We start from the raw sequence: 7,258 nt of genomic DNA on the forward strand, positions 1-7,258 counted from the left end.
CTCTTAGATGAAGCACTTAGTTTAAAAAACTACCTCCTGTGCATTTGTTATCATTTATCTTTAGGGAACGAACAGTTTGTTTATCAGGCTGTAAACATGTTTATTTTTAATGTAAAGTTTTAACATGGGAGTCAAAGATATCTGCAGCTTGATCCTGCTACATGGAAGTTAACTGAAGAGCAGATTTAATGCCATTAAATTTGTTTTGTATTTTATTTTATTTCTCTGTTTCTAAAATATATGAGGCAGCATTTTACTATTGCACTCGGACATGGAGTAAAACCCCTTCCTCCCTTCCATCCTCCTGCCCCCAGGCGCCTTTGGCTCCCCTAAGGGTGGAGGCAAATCAGTAGGCAAAAGAAGAGCGCATAAATACAGGGGTGGAGGACTGTAACGTTTGAGGGAATTCAGACATGAGAGCTCACTAAGTGTGAGTCACTCTCACTGCTGCTTTTTATTCTTTTCTATTTTTAGAGCCTCTGTCTTTGAGTGCAATCGTGTATAATGCATGCAGACATCAGGACACACAGGTGTGCTGTATGAGTGATCGCGGGGATATGCCAGCCGCAGGACTCGGTGCCCTGGAGGCGTCCCCGTCGACCGACCGACCGCTGCTACCGGTGCGATGAGCCTGGCCACGTGGCGCGCGACTGCCTGGCGCCCGCCCCGAAGGCCAGAACTATGTGGCCTCAGGGGGATGAGAGGGGGAGCGGTACAGCGAGGGGACCACCGCCCCACCTTCCTGCCCCCCTCCAAGAACGATGCACGGTGGCGGGCCTAGTCGGGCACCTCAAGGGACTCTACCTGAGCTGCTGTGTTGAGGACCAGCCCTGCCAGGCCCTGGTGGACACGGGGTCCACCATTTCCCTAATACGACCTGGTGTGTTTCCTGGAACAACCGGGCCGCTTGTGATGGGTTGGTCGCCCACCAACACCCAGCTGATGACAGTGACGGGGGAGAGAACTGACATGTGGGGGAAGAAACCGTTGCGGATCCGAGTGAAGGATCTGGAGCTGACGCACGACTTCTGGCTTGCTGACATCCAAGATCAGTGCATCATTGGCCTTGATCTGCTGACCCGCTGGGGGGCCTGCGTTGACACCGCGAAGCTGGCTATCACTCTTGGTACAGAGACTCTGGCCCTCCAGTGCGGTCAAAAGCAGGGAACCAGAGACTGCAGGCAGACGCGGCTGGTTCAGCACACCATCGACACCGGCTCTGCTCAACCCATCTGTCTGCATCCATGCCAGCTGCCCCTCGCGAAACGGCAGGGAGAGCGGGCCCAGGAGGCACGGGGCGTGGCTACTGCTCGGGCCACAGCCGGCAGAGGGGGATGGCTCTCGTTGACCATGCAGCAGCTGAAGCAGGAGCAGGAGGCTGATGCGACGTTGGTTCAGGTGGGGGCCTGGCTGGAGGCAGCACGACGCCCAGGCTGGACAGGGGTGTCGGGACAGGGGCCCGAAGTGAAGGCCTACTACTCCCAGTACAACAATCTGGAGACCCACGACGGCCTCCTGTACCGGAGATGGCGGGCCCCCGAACAGGGCAAGATTCTCCCGCAGCTGTTGGTGCCTCGGTCGCTGCGGTCGCAGGTGCTCGAGCTTGTCCACGGCTTGGTGGGGGCCAGCCACTATGGAAATGCTAAAACTCTCCGCCGTCTCAGGGGACAGTTCTACTGGCCTGGTTGTCGACGGGATGTGGAACTTCATGTGCACTGCTGTGACACCTGTACGGCACGGAAGGGCCCCACTCAACGCCCCACTGCCCCCCTGCAGCAGCATTGGGTGGGGGCCCTGATGGAGAGATTGGGAGGAGACGTCCTAGGGCCTTTCCCCGTCCCCGAGGCAGGGAACCGGCGCGTGTCGGTGGCCAGGGACTGCTACAGGAGGCTGAGGGAGCGGCCACGAGTGGTTCATGACTACACCCGCCAGGCCCAGGTCAGCGCCGGAGTACGACAGAAAAGAGCCTGCGACACCAGGTGCCGAGGGGGAGCTTTCGTGCCTGGCGACAAGGTTTGGGTGTACTGCCCGGTTCGCAAGAGAGGGGTGTCCCCCAGGCTGTGCGGTCACTGGCAAGGGCCGGCAGAAGTCATGGGGCGGCTAATAGAAGTGGCGTACGGGATCCGCATGCCGGGCCCATGGCGCGTGGCGGTGAAGACACATGGACATTTGCAGGACTTTGTGTTGGGTAATGGGGTTGTCGGGGATGACTGACCCCTTAGGTGGGGGCTATGTAGCGGGCCAGGGCTGTTCGGGGTTTTGTTTTGACAGTCATGTTTTGTTGTTACGTTGCCATGGTTACAGGTGACGCTCTCTCTCTGCGTCTTTGTGTTTCCCGGGGTGAGAGAGCGCCCTGTGTGTTGTTGTGGTCGCCTGTTGAAGGCTAATAAACGGCTGTGCTCCCTGGCTAGCTCGCGGGAAGCAAGACCAAACAATATCTCTGTCTCCTCCTTGTCTGAGCTCGCCACAATACTGTATAAGTTAATATGTTCATAGCTGCTTAGCTTTGTAAGTCTTTTCTAAATTATTGGTGTAAATATGGAATTAGGTGTTTATAGGTAATCTATATTTGAATAAAGGGTGAGCTATATGTTTTTATTTTTTTTTTTTATCTGGAAGAAAAAATCTAAATAAAATTCAAATGTATTTTCTGTTTATTCGGGGAGATGGTTTATATGTTTTATTTATTTTATGTGGAAAAAAGAATTAAATTTCAAGTCAAAAACACTTTCTTTTTATAAATTTAGTTTTTATTTTTTTAATTCAGGGAGATGTCCTCTGCCCTTAATCCGAGGTATCAGCCCCCATCCAGGGATGATCTATCCAACACACTTATACCTGCTCCGTGGAGAAAAGCAACCTCATCCAGAATTTGGCACAGGTTAACAAGGTCGCTATCACCTGTGATGGAAGGACCAGTATTGCTCAGGACCATTTCCTCACAGTCACTGTTCACTACATCTACAAAGGCAAAATGAAGCAGAATGTGGTTAGCACTGAAGCAGTTTATGAGTCACGAACAGGTCCAGTTGTGGCTAAAGAAATATCAAGCGTTGTGGGGCAATTTCACTTGGGAGGGAAAATAATTGCTGCTACTGTAGACAATGCCTGCAACATGGATGTTGCTTTGAAAAATTTGGACTTTCTAAAAGTGGGATGCTTTGCTCATACCCTCAACCTGGCAGCACAAAAGGTGTATGACATTCCTGCAGTTTCCAGCTGGTGTGCCAGAATCTGTTCAGTTGTGGTGTGGCTCAAACGTTCATCCTTGCGCAAAACTGTGCTCAGAGAAAAGCAGCGAATCCTGAGTAAGTAGCGCATACAGTTACATATCAAGAAGTATTGTTATTCATATTACCTTTTTTATAGTAATTTAAAATATATTTGTGTCTATCTGTGCTTTAGATTTGCCAGAGCACAATGTCATTCTTGATGTTAAGACGCACTGGAATTCTCTCTTCCTGATGGTGGAGAGATTTATGGAGCAGTTTGATGCAATCCAGGCAGCTGCTCTGGATCAACAGCTGAGGAAGCCTGTGGAGAAGGACAAGTGAGTGAATGACATGAGCATCACTTGTAAGAGCTAAATTACGTCAGTTACCTTTAACATTGTGAATATTTTTCAACAGGCTAGAAAGGTTCACGCACACTGATTTAATGAAGGCAGAGGAGTTTATTAAGTGCATGCAAGTCCTGTACACATCAAACATGTGTGTGTCAAGTGACGAGTCACCCACATGCAGCCAAATCATCCCCATCCTGGCCAAGCTGGAGGCACATTTCAGACGATGTGATGAAGACAGTTTTTTCACCTCTTCAATAAAAGAGAAAGTCTGGGGTAGTCTGCAGAAAAGATATCAGGTATTTGCAGACAATATCAATGCTCATGAAAAATAGGGTTACCATTTTTCAGTATCAGCTCCTATGTTATATCTTGTTTTACTTAAAGGATGAAAACCTTCAGAAATTTCTGAAGGAGGCCACGATGATGGACCCACGTTTTAAAGGCAGGCTAGATGGTGAGGCAGCTACTGACATCTGGGACAGGTTGGAGAAGGCAGCAGTTGCAAATGCCACAGCAGCAGTTGCACAGGTATTTTCACTGTGTGTGTACAGTCTTGTCCTTTTGCATCATGATGTAGTTTCTAGGTTGAAGGAATGCTCTTTACTATCTGTGTGTCCATAGCCTCCCACCGAGGACCCCAAAGCACACAGCGAGGTGGATGATGCTGACATGGACAAGCCAGAAAAATATGTAATTTCAGATTTTTTCTAACACAACCACTACATTCTAAAATTGATCTTTATTTATTTTGCAAACCTCACACTTCTTTTTTTGTTTTTCAGCTAAGAAAGATCCAGAAGTCACCCTCAGAAAAGCTGTTTGAGGATGAGGACAGAGAGCTTCAACAGGCTGCTTCTCAAGCGGGTAGATTCCCCTCAATCACAGAGCAGGTACAGAAGGAGCTTGAAATATACAAAAGACTGCCAGGAATTACCTCTGGACAAGACCCTGTGGCCTGGTGGTGGAGTAAGAGGGATACACTCCCCAATTTATCTGCCCTATCAGAAAAATACTTGTGTGTCCCAGCCTCATCAACGCCTTCTGAAAGAGTTTTCTCTTGTGCTGGGCATGCCATCAGCCAAGAGCGATGCTGTATAGCTCCAGAGAAAGCTAATACAATTATCTTTTTGCAAAAAACCAGCTAAACATGACAGGTTTCATGACAAAGTTTGTGTTTTCAATCGTTTAAGCACTGGTTCCAACCAAAGAAGTTATGTTGTATCGACAGAAAAGGCTAACTTTGTTATCATTTTGCTGAAAAAAATGACTGCGAAAAATAAAAACATAAGAGGTTTCTGGACAAAGTTTGTGTTCTTTATTCTTTAAGCACCGATACAAGCACCATTTAAGCACCGGCACCATTTCAAAAGTACCGTTTTGGCACCGGTATCGGATAAAACCTAAACGATGCCCATCCCTACTCACGACCTGCATGACAGCCTAACAGCTACTACTTTCTCTACGCACCGCAGACGCCATCTGTTTAACCTCCTTACATCAGGAAGGCGCTTTGTTTAAATATTGTATTTATGTTCTTTAACAGACTGTGGACTATAAATCCATTTACAGACAGACAACTATAAATGATTTTTCATGGTTGTTGTGACTTTATCTCCACTGCAGTGCGATGTAGTTGGTTTATTACAGTCGTGGAAACCATTTCTCTGCAACACCTTCATGAACTACTTCTTTGTAAAAACGTGCCCACCGTGTAACCCCACAGATGTCAGTCGAACATTTCACGCCGTGAAAGCATCTTCGGTTGGCGACTGATGCGTACGCTTTGCTGTCTTAATTGCAGCGTTTTCTCTGAGCTGTGACACTGAAGCACAACACAGAGGCGTGAGGGAGATACAGGGTCTCTGAGCCTTCATTTCCTGCTCTACACACAGCTCAATCCTCGCTCTGTGTTCGCTCTTCACTCTTTTCTTTCTGCAGGTTATCTATAATCATCATGGCTGGGTTTAATGCAGGCAAGCTTTTATTCCCAACTCTTATAAATCCCTTTCTAATACAGGAACCCTTTATAATGTACAGCTGCTGCGACTGCTGTGACACCCAAAGTACAACTAAGACTCAAACTAAAAGAACACATGAGCATTACATCACTCATTTCATTCTGGGAAATTAAGTTCTGCACAAAGGCATCATGGGAAATTGAATGACTTGATAATCAATATTCACTGTAATGGATTTAACCGCAGGTAAACACACGTGACCACAGGTGAAGGAAGGGAGAGGCAAATAGACGTGAGAGGGAGAGAATAGCTCACAAGAGACATTTCCACTAAGATTCCTCACCACACATTTCAGGCTGCAGGTCTGTCGAGCTCTTCTCATCATTTCCAGCTATTCTTGAACTGTACTAGGATAGCTTTGCTCCACTCACAGTAACCCCTCTTCATTTCACCCTGGGCCTTGGTGCAGCCCCTCACTTCATGTCCATCTTTAAGCTTCTCCCTCTTATTATATTTCTTCTACTTGGCTGTCCCTCACAAACAGAAGAGAGAGAATCACAGAGGGATGATAAGAATAGAAGAAAGCATGGCAAACTCGTGTTGGGCTCAAAGAGATTACTGAGTTCTTTATTAGAAACATTTCATGTTTAATATGAACCCTCATAGCTGGAACAGGAGCTGCATGACAGGAAGTAACGAAAGGCAGAACAGATTAGTCTGTAAAACACGTTTCCCAATCAGGGATCGACTGAAACTCTTCTCCATCTGACGTATCGACCATGTTTCATGCTTCGTGTTTCCTTGTGCTATCAGCTCTGTTCATATGCAGCTCTTCTCTGAGCCTTTGAAACCACTCAGTGTAACTACAGCCCATGGGTTCACACTGTCGTCAAAGGAGTTTGCAAAGAAAAGCGTCGGAACTTCTTTGAGTTGCTTGAAGACGTTTCACCTCTCATCCGAGAAGCTTCTTCAGTTCTAAGGTCAAATGGCCGAGAGTCCCAGATTTAAACCCAGTGGGAGTATCCCCCCAAAGAGGGACAAAGGACCTCCTGGTGATCCTCTAATCACATGAGCCAAGGTGTGAAAGCGGGTCTGGGACCTAATCAGCCAGGGTTTTGGTTGAGCTCATTGTGAAACCTGGCCCCACCTTGTCATGTGAATTCCTGAGGTCAGATGGCCCAGGATGTGAGTGGGCATTAAGGCGTCTGGGGAGGGATCTCAAAACTGGATTATAGATGGCAGACAGTTGGTGTCGTAAACCACCGCCTCTGTTCAAAGATGGTCGCTCACAGTGGACAAAGATGGCCTCTTTCACTCCTCTTTCTTTGCAAACTCCTTTGACTACGATGACCTGGATGACTGAGAACCTTCACAGACATACACACTGTCCCAGACACCAAATCATTGAATGCTTCAGAGCAGAATCCCTCTCAGTGTGGCCATGAAGCTGAAGATCACGACTTTTCACAAAGTGATCCAAACCAGGAAGCAGCAGACCTTTTCATCTTCTTCCTGTCACATGATGGCATTTGTCTCCACCCATCAGAGACCCTCAGCATGAACTTTACTGAGAACCATCTTCCTGTGTAGCTGTAACTGTAGCTCTCCGGCTGGCCACCAGGTAGCACATCAGCAGCCTGCTTTCACAAACGCTCCAGGCATAACTGCTGTTCCATTTTCTGTCTTCATGTTCAAGTAAGAGCAGAGCTGTATCCACTGTGCTCACTAGATGGAA

General features: G+C 47.7%; 1 long non-coding RNA gene across 1 annotated transcript; it reads left to right on the forward strand.

The window, feature by feature from the left end:
- Positions 1–3,817: 3,817 nt before the first annotated feature.
- On the forward strand, positions 3,818–4,259 carry LOC120435172. The gene is made up of 3 exons (XR_005609566.1): positions 3,818–3,861; positions 3,950–4,093; positions 4,187–4,259. It is a non-coding gene; the product is annotated as an uncharacterized LOC120435172 (long non-coding RNA).
- The last annotated feature ends 2,999 nt before the right edge of the window (positions 4,260–7,258 follow it).

Source organism: Oreochromis aureus, linkage group 20 (assembly GCF_013358895.1).
Source record: "Oreochromis aureus strain Israel breed Guangdong linkage group 20, ZZ_aureus, whole genome shotgun sequence".
Lineage (NCBI taxonomy): Eukaryota > Metazoa > Chordata > Actinopteri > Cichliformes > Cichlidae > Oreochromis > Oreochromis aureus.